This window comes from Chlorocebus sabaeus, chromosome 1 (genome assembly GCF_047675955.1).
Source record: "Chlorocebus sabaeus isolate Y175 chromosome 1, mChlSab1.0.hap1, whole genome shotgun sequence".
Taxonomy (NCBI): Eukaryota; Metazoa; Chordata; class Mammalia; order Primates; family Cercopithecidae; genus Chlorocebus; species Chlorocebus sabaeus.
In genome coordinates, this window is record NC_132904.1 from 12,010,909 (window position 1) to 12,030,047 (window position 19,139).

Here is a 19,139-nt window from a genome sequence, read left to right on the forward strand (position 1 = left end):
GTGCCATTGTATGGGGCAATTTTAAGGTCAGCTAAGGCAATAACCTGATGTATGAAGACATCCCAGATTTCCAGGAAGCTGTTGAGGTCCTAGGCAATGGATGCAGCAGTTGGAATAAATATAAACATCTCACCTAAGTCTCCTTTTCTTCATAGCATAGATACTGACATGATAGAAAGCTCTCAGCTTAGGGAAACAGAACTAAATTTTAGGTTATAGAACATGGATTCAGAGGTGGTTGGAACAAATTGGCTGACACCTTACTGGTAACCTACTATTCTGGTATTATCCTTCAGGATTTTTCACTAAAGTTTATTTTTCAAAAAATTTACTTCACCTGATTCTTGTCAGTGTTCCAGATGTATCTTAGCTAAAACTAGTGAATGCCTTAACTTAGATGGTTTTTAAAAATTATTCATTTGGGCCGGGTGCGGTGGCTCACACCTGTAATCCCAGCACTCTGGGGGGCCAAGGCAGGCGGATCACCTGAGGTCAGAAGTTCGAGACCAGTCTGGCCAACATGGGGAAACCCTATCTCTACTAAAGTACAAAAATTAGCTGGGCGTGTTGGCAGGCACCTGTAATACCAGCTGCTCAGGAGGCTAAGGCAGGAGAATCGCTTGAACCCGGGAGGCGGAGGTTGCAGTGAGCCGAGATCGCGCCATTGTACTCCAGCCTGGGTAAGAGAGTGAGACTCTGTCTTTAAAAAAAAAAAAAAAAAAAAAAAAAATTATACATTTGGTATTGTTTGACCCTTAAGCTTTTACATCTCTTAGCATAGAGGACAAAGAAAGCTATACATTGTTGCACGAGAGTGTGTACATTTAGACCAGATTTGTAGTTGCACTGTCAATATGAAAAATGAGTGAAAAAAATGTTTAATACTTTTTTTAAATTTCTTTTTTTGATTCAGCTTATACCAGAGCTGAAAACCTCAAGTTAAGTTCATGACAGTGGGGATTTTTTAAAACATCTACATTCTTCCTAATAAACTGTTGGAAGACTTAAGAAAAAATAAGATACATATCTACTGGCACACGTGTAGAAAAAGTCTGGAGAAACAGAAATAGCAGCTCTTTCTGGGGATGCATTTACTCTGGTTTGTTTAAATTTGTTAGAATAAGCATGCATCCTGCGTACCATCTTCGTAATAAAACAAAAGCAATCAAGACTTTAACAACAAATGGGCATCTGGGGCAGGTCCCTTCTAAACGCCTGTAGGTGCCAGGAGTCGCACAGCCCACTCTCCATGCCTGACCCCACTCTGTGCACTCCTCACGCCGACCCAGGTCACTGCTGAGCAGCTGGAAGAAAGATGGTGCCTGATGGACACCAAAGGCTTTGATGAAGACATGAAAGAACTGGCAGTGGGAATAGCTCTGCAAAACATGCGTGCAATGGCCAGACCAGATTGTATCATCTCTCATGATAGCAACAACCTCACCATAAAAACTGAGAGCACTTTGAAGACAACAGTTTTCTTCTTACACCCTGGTTAGAGAAGTTAGAAGAAACTACAGCTGATGGCAGAAAAACTCTGACTGTCTGCACTTACAGATGGCGCATTGGTTCAACATCAGGAGAGGGATGGGAAGGAAAAACACAACAACAAGAAAATCAAAAGATGGGAAATTAGTGATGGACTGTGTCATGAACAATGTCACCTGTACTCAGATCTAGGAAAAAGTAGAATATTACACCATGGAATACTATGCAGCCATAAAAAAGGATGAGTTCATGTCCTTTGCAGGGACATGGATGAAGCTAGAAACCATCATTCTCAGCAAGCTAACACAGGAACAGAAAACCAAACACTGCATGTTCTCACTCATAATTGGGAGTTAAACAATGAGAACACATGGACACAGAGAGGGGAACATCACACACCGGGACCTGTTGAGGGGTGGGGGGCAAGGGGAGGGATAGCATTAGGAGAAATACTTAATGTAGATGACAGGTTGATGGGTGCAACAAACCACCATGGCACGTGTATACCTATGTAAGAAACCTGTACATTCTGCACATGTACCCCAGAACTTAATGTATAATTTAAGAAAAAAGGAAATGAAAAAAAAAGTAGAATACAAATTCCACCATCACTTTGGACAGGAATTAGCTACAAAAATAAACAGGCTCAGTTCAATGAGCAGATCTCCATACTGCTGCGTTTGTTTTTATTCTTCATTATTGTGTTTAATTATCTTTATCACAAACATTTTACATGCAACTGTTTCAAAGTGTTGATTTGGTTAGGATCATCCCTTTGGTTAATAAATGTGTCCACGCTAAGAACAAAAACAAATATAAAACAAACAAAACAAAGAATGCAGTGTGTTTCCTTTAGCAGCTGTATGACCTCAGGATAAGTTATTGACGTCTCTGACTCACAGCTTCTTCATTTGTAAAATGGTCAACAAGAATATTGTCAATCTCAGAAAATCGTTGGCAGAGTTAAATGAGGAAATACATGTGAACGCTTGAGCACAGGGCTTAGCCGATGTCCGTGCCTAATAAATGATCCCCTCTCTCTTCTTTACTCCTTCTATCCCTGTAGCCATGTTCTGCCCCCCTAGGATGTTAGTCTTGAGTGAATGGCCAGTTTTGGTTCTCTGTACAGGAACAGTTTGTCTTTCTCTTCCATGTTGCTGGTTTTCATCCTTGGATTGTCATTTTGTGTTTATTAACGACAGCGAGGTTGACTATTCTAGTAGCCAGTGGGCATGTCCTGTTTCCCCAGAGTCTCCTTCTGGATTGGCCCATCTGTGCACCTGGGTAGGGCTTGCTGATTTGTGTGTGTCACATTAGGACGAATGAGCTGGGAGCTGGCCTTTGGGTTGTGGGAACCTGAAGTGGCAGAACGGAGGGGCTCTCCTCTGGGTTGCCAACTCACCGTAACTGTCAAAGCTCTCCTTTAGCAGTTCCTTCATCTAGGGCTAAATGGCTGGTGTCTACCAGCACAGGGTGAGGGGAGAGGGAGAGGGTGCGAGAGTGTTAGAGTGTGAGCAGCCAACAGATGCAGCTGTTTAGTAGACAGACTTTCAGGAATCCCTGGCATGGCCCCGCCGGCTCACTCCCACCCCCGCCATCCTCCTGTCCAGAACTGACACTGCGCAATGCGCTAGCTGTATCCTCCCGCATTCTTTTTCTTTTTTTTTTTTTTGAGACGGAGTTTCAGCTCTGTCACCCAGGCTGGAGTGCAATGGCACGGTCTCAGTTCACTGCAACCACTGCCTCCTGGGTTCAAGCGATTGTCCTGCCTCAGACTCCCAAGTAGCTGGGATTACAGGCGCCCACCACTTCCCCTGGCAAATTTTTGTGTTTTTAGTAGAGACAGGGTTTCGCAATGTTCGCCAGGCTGGTCTAGAACTCCTGACCTCAGATGATCCGCCTGCCTTGGTCTCCCAAAGTGCCCACCCACGCTCATTCTTGGCTGTGGTTTTCTACATTCCACTGAAATTCATTTAACTACCTTGTCCACTGAAGGGCCATCCTATTTTCTTCAGTTTTATGAGCTTAGTTTTCCTTCCTTCCTTCCTTCCTTCCTTCCTTCCTTCCTTCCTTCCTTCCTTCCTTCCTTCCTTCCTTCCTTCTTTCCTTCCTTCCTTCCCTTCCTTCCTTCCTTCCTTCGTTCCTTCCTTCCTTCCCTCCTTCCTTCCTTCCTCCCTCCCTTTCTCCCTCCCTCCCTTCCTCCCTTTTTCTTCCTTCCTTCCATTTTTCTTTCTTTTGCTCTCTCTTTCCTCTTCTCCTTTTTCTTCTCTTCTCTTCTGTCTTTTCTCTTTTCTTTTATTCTTTTCTTTCCAGGATCTTGCTCTGTCACCCAGACCGGAGTGCAGTAGTGCAATCACAGCTCACTGCAGCCTTGAATTCCTGGGCTTAAGAGAACCTTCAGCCTCAGCTTCCCATTGTTTCTTTGCTTAATTTTAATGGCAAATCAGGAGGGGAGAAAGACAAACACGTGTTTGGTTTGCTACACTGCAAAGAAGTCCAGACTAGCCTTTTAAAAGGCTGACTTCTTTTCATTTGAAGGTTTTGATCCACGCCAAAGTTCCCATGTCCCAGAAGAGGTACTGCTTGCTGTTATGAACACTGATGCCCTTATGCAAATGCAGGCTGTGAGCACACCTTCTGATCCACCTCGATGGATCAGTCTAGATGTCATGCACCGTAGGAGTTGCTGTGCATGCATAACTTGCTTACTCCTCATGGGAACCCAGTGAAGCAGGTATTACAATTCCCACCTTAAAGATGAGGTAATTGGGGCTTAGAAAGGAAACTAACTTGTGTGGGAATTTTTACAATATTCATTCATTCAAGAAATATTTACCAAAAACCTTCTATGTGGCAGTTACTATTGTAGGTGCTGGGGATAGAGAAGTAAACAAGACAAAGTCCCTGCCCTCCTACAGCTTATATTCTAGTTGGCAGAGATGGACAATACAGGAACTAACAAACAAACAAATATATGGCGTGTCAGGTGGTGACTGTGCTATGGAGAAGAACAAGGCAGGAAAGGGAGTGGGGACAGGAATTGAAGTAGGGCACCCTCTTAGACTAGATGGGAAGGCCTCACTGAAAAGGTGGCGTCAAGACCCAAAGGGGGACAATACAAGCTCCCTCTCTGATAAATGACAACCACAAAATGAGTCTTTTTTCAAGAAGGGAATCAACTCTAATTAAATAGAGACCATGAGGCCCAGGTGCAGTGGCTCACGCCTGTAGTCCCAGCTACTCGGGAGGCCGAGGCAAGAGGATCTCTTGAACCAAGGAGTTCAAGACCAGCTTGGACAACGCAATGAGACCTCTGTCGCTTCAAAAATAAATAAATAAATGGAGACTATAAGGCAAGGTACTTTAGTTGGGTACTATACAGGCATTTCTCTGGGAAGCTGACTTTCCAACTATAAATGACTACATAAAGATACTGGATGAGCTGAGGTATGAGCTCAGGTGAAGGTCCCAGTGAGCTCTGCTCTGTTCTCTATCATAGGTTACAGGTTCCTCCACTTCATTTTCCTACCATTTGACATAAAGAGATAAGAACTCTCCCGTTAAACTGTTTGATTGTAATATGCCTTTACTACCTAAAATATAAAATTTCATGTTTGGTAGACATCAAGGGTTGTGAACCAGGTTTTAGCTATAAGAAGCCATAAGATGGTATGCCACCACTTATGTAAAAAACAGGAAAAGGTGCATATGCACACACATGAGTACATACATGCACTCATCTTCACACACATGTGCTGTCATAGACAGCAGAGAATGCCCTTAATTCTTCTCCTCTCTAAATGTGTGCCCTCTTGCAATGAGACTTTACACTTCTTTCCACCATGATGTGGGGTCTATTTGTCCATCCCTTGATCCTGGACGTGGCCATATGAGGTTCATTAGCAAATATAATGAAAGCAGAAACTTGATATGGCTTGTGTGTTGGAGTATAACCCCTTTCGCTGCTGGGAACTCTTCTGTCATCACATGAGTCGGAGCTAGTCTCCCAGATGATGGGAGGCATGTGGCCATCACTTCAGTTGACGTAAGCCAACTTCCAGACATGCAAGGATCTTCTGGTCCACCCAGCCTGACAATTCCAGACATGTGACTGAGGGTATCCTCTACCACCTAGCCTTGCTGAGCAAGCCCAGACTGGAAGTGCTCCACGGGCCCATAGACTCCCAAGCTTGTTTTTTTCTTAACTCACTAAGCTTTGAAGTGTCTTGTCATGCAGCAAAAGCCAACATATATGTGCAGAGAATATCTCTGGAAAGATTTTCTTAACTGCTGACGTTGGTTGGCTGCTGGGAAAGGTGGGTGGGGTCAGAGGCAGGGATCACAGGGAAACTTCGTTCACTGCATTATACTTTTTTTTGTATCTTTTGAATTTTGAACCCTATGTATTAACCTGTCCTAAAAAACACACACACACAATTGTAAAATGTTACAGTCATAAAACATGACTGATGGAGAAGAGAGTTTTCATCCATAAATTGTACATTTTGCTGTTACTTCAAAAATACAGTAGGTCATCATTTAAGGATGCTGATAGGTTCTTGGGAACTGCAACTTTAAATGAAACGACGTATAACAAAACCAATTTGACCACAGGCTAATTGACAGAAACAAGAGTTAGGTTCCTACAGCATATTTCTGTCACAAAAGCATCACCAAACTTCTAGATAAAGACCAGAACACTCCCAATATATTAACATTGAAATAAATGTGAACTACACATACATTTATGAAAGATTGGTAAAAAACAAATAAGATAATTAGTTACCCAATTGTTTCAGTTTAAGTGGCCGGAGTCTATCCCTGCAACTCAGGGCATAAGGTGGGATCCAACCCCGGGCAGGACACCATCCTGTTGCAGGGCACGCATTCACACCACACACACACACACCTCTGTCTCTCTCACACACACATTCTCTCCCCCACACACACTCTCACACATGCACTCACAAACACATATACAGTGACACACTCTTACACACTTACACTCACTCTCCCACACACACTCTCACACACACAAACACACACACACTCTCACACAAACTCACACACTCAGACACACTCATACTCTCACACTCACACATTTTAACACACACACACTCACACTCTCACACACACTCTCACACAGCCTCTCACACTTTCTCTCTCACACACACATATCCCCACACTCACATCCTCACTCTCCCTCACACGCTCACACTCACATCCACACATACACCCACACTCACTAACACACACCCACACTCCCACACACACACACTCACCTCCCCACACTCATACATGCACAGTCACGTACCCACTCACATCCCACACTTACCCACACCCTCACACACACCTATGCTTACTCACATATCCACACTCACTCAAACTGGGACAGTTTAAACACAGTGTAGACAATTTAGATGTGCAGTTCACATCTTTGCACATCTTTGGGATGTGGGAGGAAGTCGGGGGACCTGGAGAAAACCCTGCAACACAAGCTCAGACACCCAAGGAGAACGTGCAAACTTCACTCAGAAAGTGGCCCCGGCAGGGAATCGATTTTTCCTCTCAGCAGCGTTATAATGAAATGATGTTAATCGAGGACCCGCTGTAACTGAACTGAAAACGAACATGCACGGCTTTTTATTTTGTTTCCCTTTCTCAGATGCATCTAAGACCTTTGTCCTCAACACAAGCTTCAGCGTACTGTCTGGTGTTCCAGACAATAGCCCATATTGGCTGAATGTGAGTGCTTCTGACAGTTTCTAAGCCCGTAACACCATGCAGGATTGTTTTGTTCACATCTTGCCAAAGTTCTTATTCCGAGGTCCACTTTCTTTCCACTGTAGTGTGCTACCTCCTTACTGGGGAAGAAGGATGAGAGCACTGGAACCTGAGCTAAACTGGTTGCATCTGATTAAACTTGAATTGGCTTAGAAAATAGGAGGGGGCTGGGTGCAGTGGCTCACGCCTGTAATCCCAGCACTTTGGGAGGCCAAGGTGGGAGGATTGCTCGAGCTCGGCAGTTTGAGAATCATCTGGGCAACATAGTGAGACCCCATCCCTACTAAAAACTTAAAAAATTAGCCAGGTGTGTTGGCACGTGCCTGTAGTACCAGCAACTCGGGAGCCTGGGGTGGGAGGATTGCTTGAGTCTGAGAGGTTGAGGCCACAATGGGCCATGATCATGCCACTTCCCTCTAACCTGGGCTACAGAGTGAGACCTTGTCTCAAAAAAAAAGAGAACAAGAAAAGAGAACGATTTATTCCCTTGCTCAATTCAGGGAAAGGTTGAATAATCTAACCATGGGAAATGTGGGGATGGGGCAGCCTCGGGAACAATTGGATCCCGGGACTTGAATGCTGCCAGGTTCTCTCTCCTGTTTCTCCTTGAGGTGGCCTCATTCCCTTTTCCTGAAGACAGTTTCTGGCAACAACTGTTGTTTTCTAGCAACAAGACAGTTCTGAAAACAACTGAGTCAGCATTTTTGGCTTGCTGCATTAGAACATAACGCCTTCAATCTCTGGAGGTATAAGGTCAGACACCTGAGGAAGATCTCTGACTGGTACTCCCTCCTTGGGTCAAGTTCCCATGACTGGATGGATCAACCACGGCCTGGAAATCAACCTCCCTTGAGCTCAGTCTACACGCTAGAGTAGGAGAAGAAGCCATTTTCAGAAGAGGTGGCTGCTTCCAGGAGAAAAGTAACTGCTAGACATAATACCAGAATCTGGGTGCAGAAAACTATGGGCTTTGGAGTCAAGATTAAGTAAGCCACCCAAAGTCACACTGTGGTGGTGGCCACTCCACTACAGTGTGAATTTGGGTAGTTTAATCTTTCCAAGCCTCAGTTTTGCCATCAGTAATACCTACCCCATAGGATTGCCTTAGGTGTTGATGATAGCATGCCCGGTGCGCATAGTACGGGCGTCCGCACAGGTAAAAACTCTTCACTGTGTCTGCTCAGCCCCAGCACCGAATAGACCTACTGGGGACCCTTCTGCAACACGGAAACTACTTGTGAATAAAATCTCAGAATATTAGGTTGGAAGAGACCTGAGGTATCATTCAGTCATCCCCAAGAGCTGGTCCACAAACTGGTCCGAGATATGACAGAATTTTCAACAGCTAATGAAAACACTAGAAAAATAAAAAAGAATGTAGAGTATTCCATAAAATTAAGGGTATTCCATTTAAATGTTGGCCTTTTATGAAAAAATTATGTCCTAATTTTTTGGTACTAAAATGGTTTTTGTTTTGTGTGTGTGTGTGTGTTGTGTGTTTTTGTGGGGATTTTCTGTTTGTTTTTTGAGATAGGATCTTGCTCTGTCACCCAGGTTAGAGTGCAGTGGCACAAACACAGCTCACTGAAGCCTCGACCTCCTAGGCTCAAGCAATCCTCCCACTTCAGCCCCTTGAGAAGCTGGGACTACAGGCACATACCACCACGCCTGGATAATTTTTACGATGTTTTGTATCAAAATGTTTTTATAATGAAATGATGACAGTTGGTGAGTTTTAAAAAATGTTTATATGGCAAAATGAAAAGTTGGCAACCCTACATTGATTTCTATTTTTACTTCTTTATGAGAAACCCAAAAGTACAAGAACCACTGATCTAGCCCAACTCTTCTTTTTCAAGTAGGAAAAAAAAAAAAAAAAATCAAGCCCTAGATTAGTTACATGACTTGCTCAAAGTCCTAGAGTTAACAAGTTGCTACTACAGAGATCACCCAGCATTTTGACTCAAGGTGGGATTACATCTGCAAGAACAGGTGGTTTTCTATCTTTAAAGTCTCTTTCATGATTATTATTATTATTATTTTTTTGAGACGGAGTCTCACTGTGTAGCCCAGGCTGGAGTACAGTGGCAAGATCTTGGATCACTGCAACCTCTGCCTCCTGGATTCAAGCGATTCTCCTGCTTCAGCCTCATGAGTAGCTGGGACTACAGGCTCGCGCCACCATGCCTGGCTTTGTATTTTTAGTAGAGATGGGGTTTCACCATGTTGGTGAGGCTGGTCTCAAACTCCTGACCTGGTGATCCACCCGCTTCAGCCTCCCAAAGTGCTGGGATTACAGGCGTGCGCCACCGCACCCAGCCCTGACTCCAGTTTTGAGCATCTGAAAGAAGTTCAGTAGGTCTGGAACACAGAAGCAGCCAACGGATGGGGAAGTGGAAGGGAGAGTTTCAGGCAAGAGGAAAATTGAGAGACAAGGCTGGAGGGGCAGGCAGGCTCAGGCTGCAAGGGCCTGGCAGGACACACTGAGGAGCTGGACTTTATCTTCAGGTTAGGGAGAAGCCAGGAGATTGACTGGCTACAGATGGAGAGGAAAGTAGAGGGTGGCAAGACTGGAGGTAGGAGGTAATCTACTCATTCATTCAACAAATATTTATGGAATATCTACCCTATGCCAAGCACTGTTCTAAGAAATGGAAGTACAGCTGTGTGCAAGCATTTGCTCCCACGCTACTCGTATTTTAGTCAGGGAGACAGATAACCACCAAATAATTTCCGAGAGTCGTCAGTGTGCTGGGAGGAAACAAAAATAATAGATAGAAACTGATAGAGGGCAGGAAGAGATGGGGCACCACAGGGAGACAGGTTATGAGGAATATTGAAGAGCTAGAAGGAAAGACATGGTTCGTCTCCTAGATGAAGGTGGAGTCTTGTCAGTGCTGAGTACAGTTAAGCACTAGCAGATCCCAGTATTTATAAAAACTGCCCTTAAATGGAAGCATACAGATTGTTAGTGTAGTCTTCCCACTTAGTGATGTAAGCCTGAGTTTTAAAAAGCAGTAACGTGGCAAGAATCTGGTTTCCTTCTCAGTTCTGGCAGGAGCTTTCTTGTGCAAAAGGATTAGGAGCAAGGGAAAAGCTGGGACAGATGTGTAGCCTTGCTCATAGCCATCTCTCTTCCTGCAAGTCCGGTACCATTGGCTACGTAAAGTCGGAACTTAGAGTAGGAGTGCGTGTCTCTGTGTTTTTGCATGCGTGTTCTCTTCTTGCCAATCTCTAACCTAATCTGACACTGCAGGAAGGCAAGAAAGGCCTCTCTGAGAGAAGGATATTTATTGAAGCTAAGAACTGAATGAGCCGGCTGCAGTGGCTCACTCCTGTAATCCCAGCACTTTGGGAGGCTGAGGCAGGAGGATGGCTTGAGGCCAGAAGTTCTAGACCAATCTGGGCATTATAGCGAGACTGCATCTCTACTAAAAAAATTAGCCAGGCCTGGTGGTGCATGCCTGTAGTTCAAGCGACTCAGGAGGCTGAGGTGGGAGGATCACTTGAGCCCAGGAGGTCAAGGCTGCAGTGAGCCATGATGGTGCCACTGCATTTCAGCGTGGGCAACACAGTAAGACTCTGTCTCAAAAACAAAAACTAACTGAACCCTAAGGAGCCAGGCTAACAAAGATCTGAAGGAAAAGTAAAGTACCACAAGAAGGCAGAACAAGAGAGTGGTGAATTTGGCATGTTCAAAGCACAGAATGAGAGGTGGTGTGGCTAAAGTATGTAGTGCCTGAGGGGGCACCAGTAGAAATGAGGTTTGTGGTTTGAGAGGGAAGCAGTGGCCAGATCACCAGAGATCTTAAAGGTCTTAGTAAGGTATTTTTAAGTACACTGAGAACTCCTGTAAGTTCTGAGCAAGAGAAAGAAATTATCTGACATATTTTTTAAAAGATTAGTTTATTTGTAAAGAATCTGTTGTAAAGGGGAAAGAAGGAAAACACAGCCCAGTTAGGCGACTATTGTAGCAGTCCAGGCAAAAATAGATGTCGCTTCATTCAGTGGCAAAAGTGATGGAGACTGAGAGAAGCAGATACTTTTAGAATGTCTTTTCTTTCTTTCCTTCTCTTTCTTTCTTCCCTTTCTTTTTCTTTCCTTTTTCTCTTTCTTTCCTTCCTTCCTCTTTCCTTTCTCTCTTTTCTTTCTTTCCCTTTCTTTCTTTGTCTTTCTTTCTTTCTCTTTCTTTTTCTTTTCTTTCTTTCTCTTTCTTCCCTCCTTCCCTCCCTCCCTTCCTCCCTCCCTTCCTTCCTTCTTTCTGACGGAGTTTCGCTCTTGTTGCCCAGGCTGGAGTGCAATGGTGCAGTCTCGGCTCACCGCAACTTCCATCTCCTGTGTTCAAGCAATTCTCCTGCCTCAGCCTCCTGCGTACCTGGGATTACAAGCGCCCGCCACCATGCCCAGCTAATTTTTATATTTTTAGTAGAGATAGTGTTTCTTCGCCATGTTGGCCAGGCTGGTCTCGAACTCCTCACCTCAGGTAATCTGCCCACCTCTGCCTCCCAGAGTGCTGGGATTACAGGCGTGAGCCACTGTGCCCAGCCTAGAATATCCTTTGGAGGTAGAATAAAGACCTCATTAGTTGGAGGTACAGGGGCAGGGGTGATGGTAGAGATGAAGAAATAAGAGAAATAAATCTGATTCTAGCATTTGAGTTGAGCAAATAAATAGATAATGGGACCATTTAGATTAGGGAACAGAGTGAGTACAGGGGAGAAAAATTAAAAATTCTATTTTAATGTTATGTTTGAAACATCTCAGCTGGGAGCAGTGGCTTATGCTTATAATCCCAGCACTTTAGGAGGCCGTGGTGGACGGCACCATGCCCAGATAATTTTTGTATTTTTAGTAGAGACAGGGTTTCACCATGTTGGCCAGGATGGTTTCGATCTCCCGACCTCATGATCCGCCCACCTCGGCCTCCCACAGTGCTGGGATTACAGGCGTGAGCCACCGCACCCGGCCAAGGCCTGATTCTCTCTTACTGAAGAAGGGTCTCCTCCATGTGACAAAAAAATATGACTGTATTTGCTAAACAACATTAGCAGAAATAACTCTCCCCCATTCCCTGCTCCTAAGGATTAATTCCAGTTTAATGGGCTCTGCAGCAGCTGCTAATCATTGGGCCATTGTTATCAGAGGGTTGAGTTACTCTATTCGGTGTAGGTCATAAGCCAGGCAGCAGACCTGGGCTTTGGGAAACAGGGTCTGTTCCTTTTTGTAGGAAGTCACAAACCAAAAGCAATCACAGACCTCTACAGTATTCCTTTTCCATACCTACCACGTGATGTTAGACCTCTGTCTCTGACCTTCCGTTTCCTCATGATAAAAAGGAGATAGTGACTTCTTTTCCTTCCTCCCCTTCCTCCCTTCCTCCCTCCCTTCCTTCCTTCCTTCCTTCCTTCCTTCCTCCCTCCCTCCCTCTTTCCCTCCCTCTCTCTCTTTCTCTCTCTCTCTTTCTTTCTCTCTCTTTCATGAGACGGAGTCTCACTCTGTCCCCCAGGCTGGAGTGCAGTGGTGCAATCTTGGCTTACCGCAGCCTCTGCCTCCCAGGTTCAAGCGATACTTGTGCCTCAGCCTCCTGAGTAGCTGGGATTACATGACATGCACCATCACGCCCGGCTAATTTTGTATTTTTAGTAGAGACAGGGTTTCTCCATGTTGGTCAGGTTGGTCTCGAACACCCGACCTCAGGTGATCTGCCCACCTCGGCCTCTGAAAGTGCTGGGATTACAGGCATGAGCCACTGCACCCAGCAGAAATAGTGATTTCTAACCTATCTCATCTATTTTAATAACGAGGCTCAAAGGACACCAGGTATGTGAAAGTGCCATACATGTATTTTCTTAGCTAGCAATATTGGTGAGGTCAAACTTTAACCAAGCTCACTAGACAATGATTTATTAATATGTAGTGAAAGTCATAACTATTTTTTTAAATAAATAATTTTCTACAGCAAAAATGGCATCAACTTAGTAAGTGCATCAAATTTAGATGACTTAAATGACAGGCTGGGGAACCTATCTAAGAAACTGGGTTAGGCCAGGCATGGTGGCTCACACCTGTAATCCCAAAACTTTGGGACGCCAAGGTGGGAGGATCACTTAAGCCTAGGAATTTGAGACCAGCCTGGGCAACACAGTGAGACCCTGTCTCTACAAAAAATAAAAAATTAGCTGGATACAATGGTGCATGCCTATAGTCCCAGCTACTTGGGAGGCTGAGGTGGGAGGAACGCTTGAACCTCAGAGGTGGAGACTTCAGTGATCCATGATTGTGCCACTGCACTCCAGCCTGGAATGCAAGACAGAGCAAGACCCTGTCTCAAAACTCAAATAAAATCAGGTGGGTTGTTATCTCTAGGTGGACATTGATAAAAGGTATGGTATGTTAGGTAAAACTTTAATTCAAAGCACAGATTGCTAGTGCTGGAAAGCATCTGGCCAATCTCTTCACTTTACAGATAAAGGATCCAAAACCCATAGAGGTGGACATAATTGTCCAAGATTACACAGCAGTAGGTGGACTAGCAGGTCCAGGTTGCAGGTGTCTCAACTACAATTCTTATTCTTTCTATTCTACCACATTGCCTCCCTTCCTTGGTACATTCTACTGAAACTTGATGGATCCTTCTCCAACTCTGAAGTGCACAGAGAATAGAATTTGAGATCTTCATATCCCAGAGTCTAGTGCTTTTTTCCTGCATCTTTAGTGTGCACAGTATTAGTGGAGAGGTACTTGGTCAAGGAGCTGTAGGACACAATTCCTTTCCTGTTCTGGTGACAAGAAGTGCAGTAAAACTAAGGAATGCATACTAAGTGCTCGAGGAATACTTTTGAAATAATTTGGCAGCAGGCCGGGCGCAGTGGCTCAAGCCTGTAATCCTAGCACTTTGGGAGGCCGAGACGGGCGGATCACGAGGTCAGGAGATCGAGACCATCCTGGCTAACACGGTGAAACCCCGTCTCTACTAAAAAATACAAAAAAAAACTAGCCGGGCGAGGTGGCGGGCGCCTGTAGTCCCAGCTACTCGGGAGGCTGAGGCAGGAGAATGGCATAAACCTGGGAGGCGGAGCTTGCAGTGAGCTGAGATCCGGCCACTGCACTCCAGCCTGGGCGACAGAGCAAGACTGCATTAAGGAAATCCCATGAATTCCTCTATGAGCCTACCTCCGCCCCATCCCAATCTCCCACATTCTTAGAATGCAGCAAAATGAAAGAGTCCTGTTTCTAGCTCTCGCTCTGCCTCTAATAGAGGTATGACTGAGATTCTCCCTTTAGTTTAAGCACTATATGTCATAAATTATTTGTAATAATATATTATTTGACATTAATCTGCAGAATTATTATAGATGACTTTTCTTAAAACAAAGACTGGTTCGGTTAACTTTAGTGCCTACTGTGTGCCTACTGTGTTGTAGTCACTACACCCCCATAAGTTATCCAATTTCACAGAAATCCAGATTTTTCAAAAATGGTTTTGGTCTTTAATGGCCTGAGGGACTGCGACTGAGGGGAGGCTGCAGCAGAGGCAGAGCACAACCAGTATTGCTCCTCCTATGCGTGTTGACTTTGTAAAGGATCCAGGCTATTGGAAAAACTATTATGTTTAGGATCTTTTGTTAAAATGGGTCAAAATTTGAACTCACAACTCAGGTTATTCCAACAGCCACTGGCAGTTAGGTTATTCAATTATGGCTTCACTACAATTGGCACTAAGGTCTTTTTTTTTTCTTCTTTAGAAAGAAAATGGTGGGGCAGTGGGGAAGGGGTCTCACTATGTTATCTAGGCTAGTCTTCAACTCCTGGGCTCCAGTAATCCTCCCACCTCAGCTTCCCAAAGCACTGGGATTATAGGCACGAGTCACTGTGCCTGACCTTGCATTAGGATCTTAAGCTCATTTCGTTCTCTTCCTTGAGGATTAATTTGGCTAGAACAAGTAGTATTCATAAGTGGCAACCTAAAATTAAGCATGTGATTCATATCCAGGATAAGGCAAGTTCTCTTAGGATCAACAGGGCCCACAAGGCAAACGTTTCCTCTAGTTCACCTGGATATGGGTTTATTGCAGTCTGCATGACCACATGTGTAGGTGGATAAGGAGATGAGAGGGCAATACAACATTTGCCTAGTAGCCTATATGCTTACTCACCTGTATTTTTTCAGGTTGAAATAATCAGTTAATTCAGCAAATTATTTATTTATTCATTCATTCATTCGTTCATTCAATTTTGAGACAGAATCTGGCTCTGTCGCCCAAGCTGGAGTGCAGTGGCTCAATCTCGGCTCAATGCAACCTCTGCCTCCTGGGTTCAAGGAATTCTCCTGCCTCAGCCTCCCAAGTAGCTGAGATTACAGGCACCCCCCACCACGCCTGGCTCATTTTTGTATTTTAGTAGAGAGAGGGTTTCACCATGTTGGCCAGGTGGGTCTAGAGCTCCTGACCTCAGGTGATCTATCCTCCTCAGCCTCCCAAAGTACTGGGATTACAGGCATGAGCTACCACACCTGGCCAACTCCACAAATTTATGTGGGATTCCACCTAGAACTCCAAACCAAGGTGCTCTGAACATGTATCGGTAGTATAAACAGAATCCACAGTCCTATCCTGAATTATAACCTCGTTAGGGAGGTGGCAAAATACATGACACTAACCTAAGAACATGAATAGCCATGAAACATGAATGCAAATTCATGTCATGTAAGCTGTTTAAATCCTGAGCAAGATGCATTTAATTTGCATCTATCCTACTGACCTATTATCCATGATTCTCTTGTCTCTCTCCTCCCACAGACATGGCTAGGCATGACCCATATGGTACTGAAATTTGGATTCCCAGCACCTTACCAAAGTAGCTGCTGGGAATACAAAGAGAAGACACCCCACAAATGCTGAATAAAACACTGAATGAATGGTTCTAGGTAGGTGGGGTTAATCAAGGAATTATCCTACAACTGGTACGGGTTTTTTGGGTTTTTCTGAGATGTGGTCTCACCATGTTGCCCAGGCGATTCTCCTGCCTCCACCTCCCAAGTAGCTGGGATTACAGGCATTAATTTTTATATTTTAGTAGAGACAGGGTTTCACCATGTTGGCCAGGTGGGTCTCAAGCTCCTGGCCTCAGGTGGTCCACCTGCCTCTGCCTCCCAAAGTTCTGGGATTACAAGTGTGAGCCACCGCACCCAACCTAGTCTTTTTTAATGAACAGTTATCTCTGCAGTCAAACTTACATCACATTATTTTATTTAATTTTCCTTGATTCTGTATTAAAGGAAAGATGATATTATTTTTAATGTCTGCAAAGTATTTCACTGATGGGCATTTACAGTGTTTCCATTTCCTGCTATCATAGATACTGCTTTAATGAATATTTTTTCTTTATAGTTTTTTTTTTTTTTTTTTGTAGAGACAGAATCTTGCTCTGTCACCCAGGCTGGAGTGCAGTGGCACAATCTCGGCTCACTGCAACCTCTGCCTCCCGGGTTCAAGCAATTCTCCTGGCTCAGCCTCCCGAGTAGCTGTGATTACAGACGCACACCGCCACACCTGGCTAATTTGTTTTGTTCAGGCTAGTCTTGAACTCCTGAGCTCAGGCAATCCTGAGGCACCCTGCCTGATCTATAAATATTTTTCTAAGAACATTTCCTTAGGCTATATTCCTAAACATGGAATTATTGGGAATTTTTTTTTTCTAATTTTTTTTTCATCTCTTCAGTATTCAAAATATTCCTAAATTCAGGCTGGGCACGGTGGCTCACGCCTGTAATCCCAGCACTTTGGGAGGCTGAGGCGGGCGGATCACGAGGTCAGGAGATCGAGATCATCCTGGCCAACATGGTGAAACCCCGTCTCTACTAAAAACACAAAAACAAAATTAGCCGGGTGGGGTGTCGGGAGCCTGTAGTCCCAGCTACCTGGGAGGCTGAGGCAGGAGAATGGCGTGAACCTGGGAGGCGGAGCTTGCAGGGAGCTGAGATCGCGCCACTGCACTCCAGCCTGGGCTACAGAGTGAGACTCCATCTCAAAAAAACAAAAACAAAAACAAAAAAAACCTTACAATTTCGATATAAAGTTGTCAAACTATTTTTTTCCAGATTAATCAACTTACACTTCTACCAGCAGTATGACACCTTTTATCCCACTGCACCATCACTATAGGGAAAATGGTTTATGTAAAGGACCTCTCTTCTGTTATTTAATACCCCTGAATTTCTTACATAGTTGTAATCAGTGAACCCATACTACTTTGGGTTCTGCTTATTTCACGGGGAAGGATTCTGTATCTATCAATATAGTTCACATTCTGGCCATTCAAAATCATTCTTTAATTCTTCATTGTGCTAACAGATCCCAATAAGCTTGGTGATTTTCTTATTGTCAGAACTCAGGGTTGTTTCCAGTTTTTGCTATTAAATTGGCTATTTCTGCAACTTTGCACAGTCTCCCCAACTTTATCAAGAGTGAAACTGCTTGATCAAAGCATAGAAAATGTTTTGTAGCTCTCATTAGACATTGCCAAGTGGTTGGGCAAGGTGTTTTAAAAAGGAGTACTGGCTGTACAGAGGTGCAGCTGTGTGGACCATGATTCTTGAGCAGGGTCCAATAGCCTGGCATCTTACCTGGAAGTCAGGACATCTAAACTTCCCTATGGGAACTTGGGAAGTCCCTTCCCCATTTCGAACCTCAGTTTTCTTATCTATAAAATGAAGAATTTGGATGGAATGAATTAAATCCTTTTCTACCAGAAATCTAGCCCTATTTCACCTAGTCTGTTTTGTATCACCCTCTCCTGACTCCTAGGGGCTCAGAATCTAGCTCAGTGCTTGGGACAGTTACGTTTCCTTTCCCTTTCAAGTGCCCAAATACCAGTGTAATAAGGAAGATGGCAGAGCCTGGGAGTTCAGAGCACAGGCCAGGGTCAAATCTCAGCCCTTCGCTTACAAGCTGTGTGACAAAATAACCTCTCTCCGGCTCAGTTTCTTCACTGTAAATGAGGTTAATAGTTCCTACCTCATAGGGTTGTTAGGAGAATTAAATGGACTTAAGGTTTGCAAAACGCAGTAAGTGCTTTATAGTGTTTGTTGAAATAAATAAAATTTTAGACCTAAACTCTGGGTCTCTTTAGAACTGCAACAGCTTCGTAACTGGCATCCCCACTTTTGGGTGCGTTCCCACTCCTCTTTCTAAAACTCAGATATCTAAATGCCAAATCTCTTTGCTTAAAAAGTCTCCCAGGCCTCCCAGGCACCTCCAGGCTAGAACAGAAATGCCTGAGCTTGAAGACCCAGGTTTTTCAGGTGAAACACCTAAGGGTCAGGAGATGCTAGGGTCATCACTGAAGGATCTCAGTGTTTTTTTTTTCTATATATATATATATATAGAAAGGCGAACAGGGTTATAAAAATTGTGGGGTATATAACAGCCCTCCCCCAACTACCACCAAGCCCAAGAAACCCTAAATATGTTGTTCACAAGATAACTGCAACTTTCAAGGGCTCTCAGGCTTCTACTTCGGGCAGCACAATTGGCGGGACGACGTGGCGAGCAGGCAATAGTTTCCATCCCTGGAGGGTCAGCGTCTGGAGACCCCGGCGACGGCATCCACAGCCTAAAGATGATCTCCGCGACCGCCCGGGCAGCCTCGTGCACAGAAAAGCCTCGGCCCCGGCCCCGGCCCCGACCACCCTTCCTGCGGCCACCCCGCAGCCCTGGACCCTCCGTCCATCCACTCCTGGAGCGCAGTCCCGCCAGAACCGGTCCGGCCAGGCCCAGCACCGCAGGCCTGCACGGGAACCGCGATTCCCACCGCGGCGCCCCCTGGGAGCCAACGCCGCGACGCCCGCCTGACGTCAGGCAGTGGAA

General features: G+C 44.7%; 1 protein-coding gene and 1 pseudogene across 2 annotated transcripts in view; one reads left to right on the forward strand and one right to left on the reverse strand.

Annotated features, from left to right (window-relative positions):
- Positions 1-19,139, reverse strand: part of FADS2 (fatty acid desaturase 2) — a 105,101-nt gene that overhangs the window by 84,000 nt on the left and 1,962 nt on the right. The gene's annotated exons all lie outside the window — the stretch shown is intronic.
- Positions 48-19,124, forward strand: LOC119624371 (uncharacterized; annotated as a pseudogene).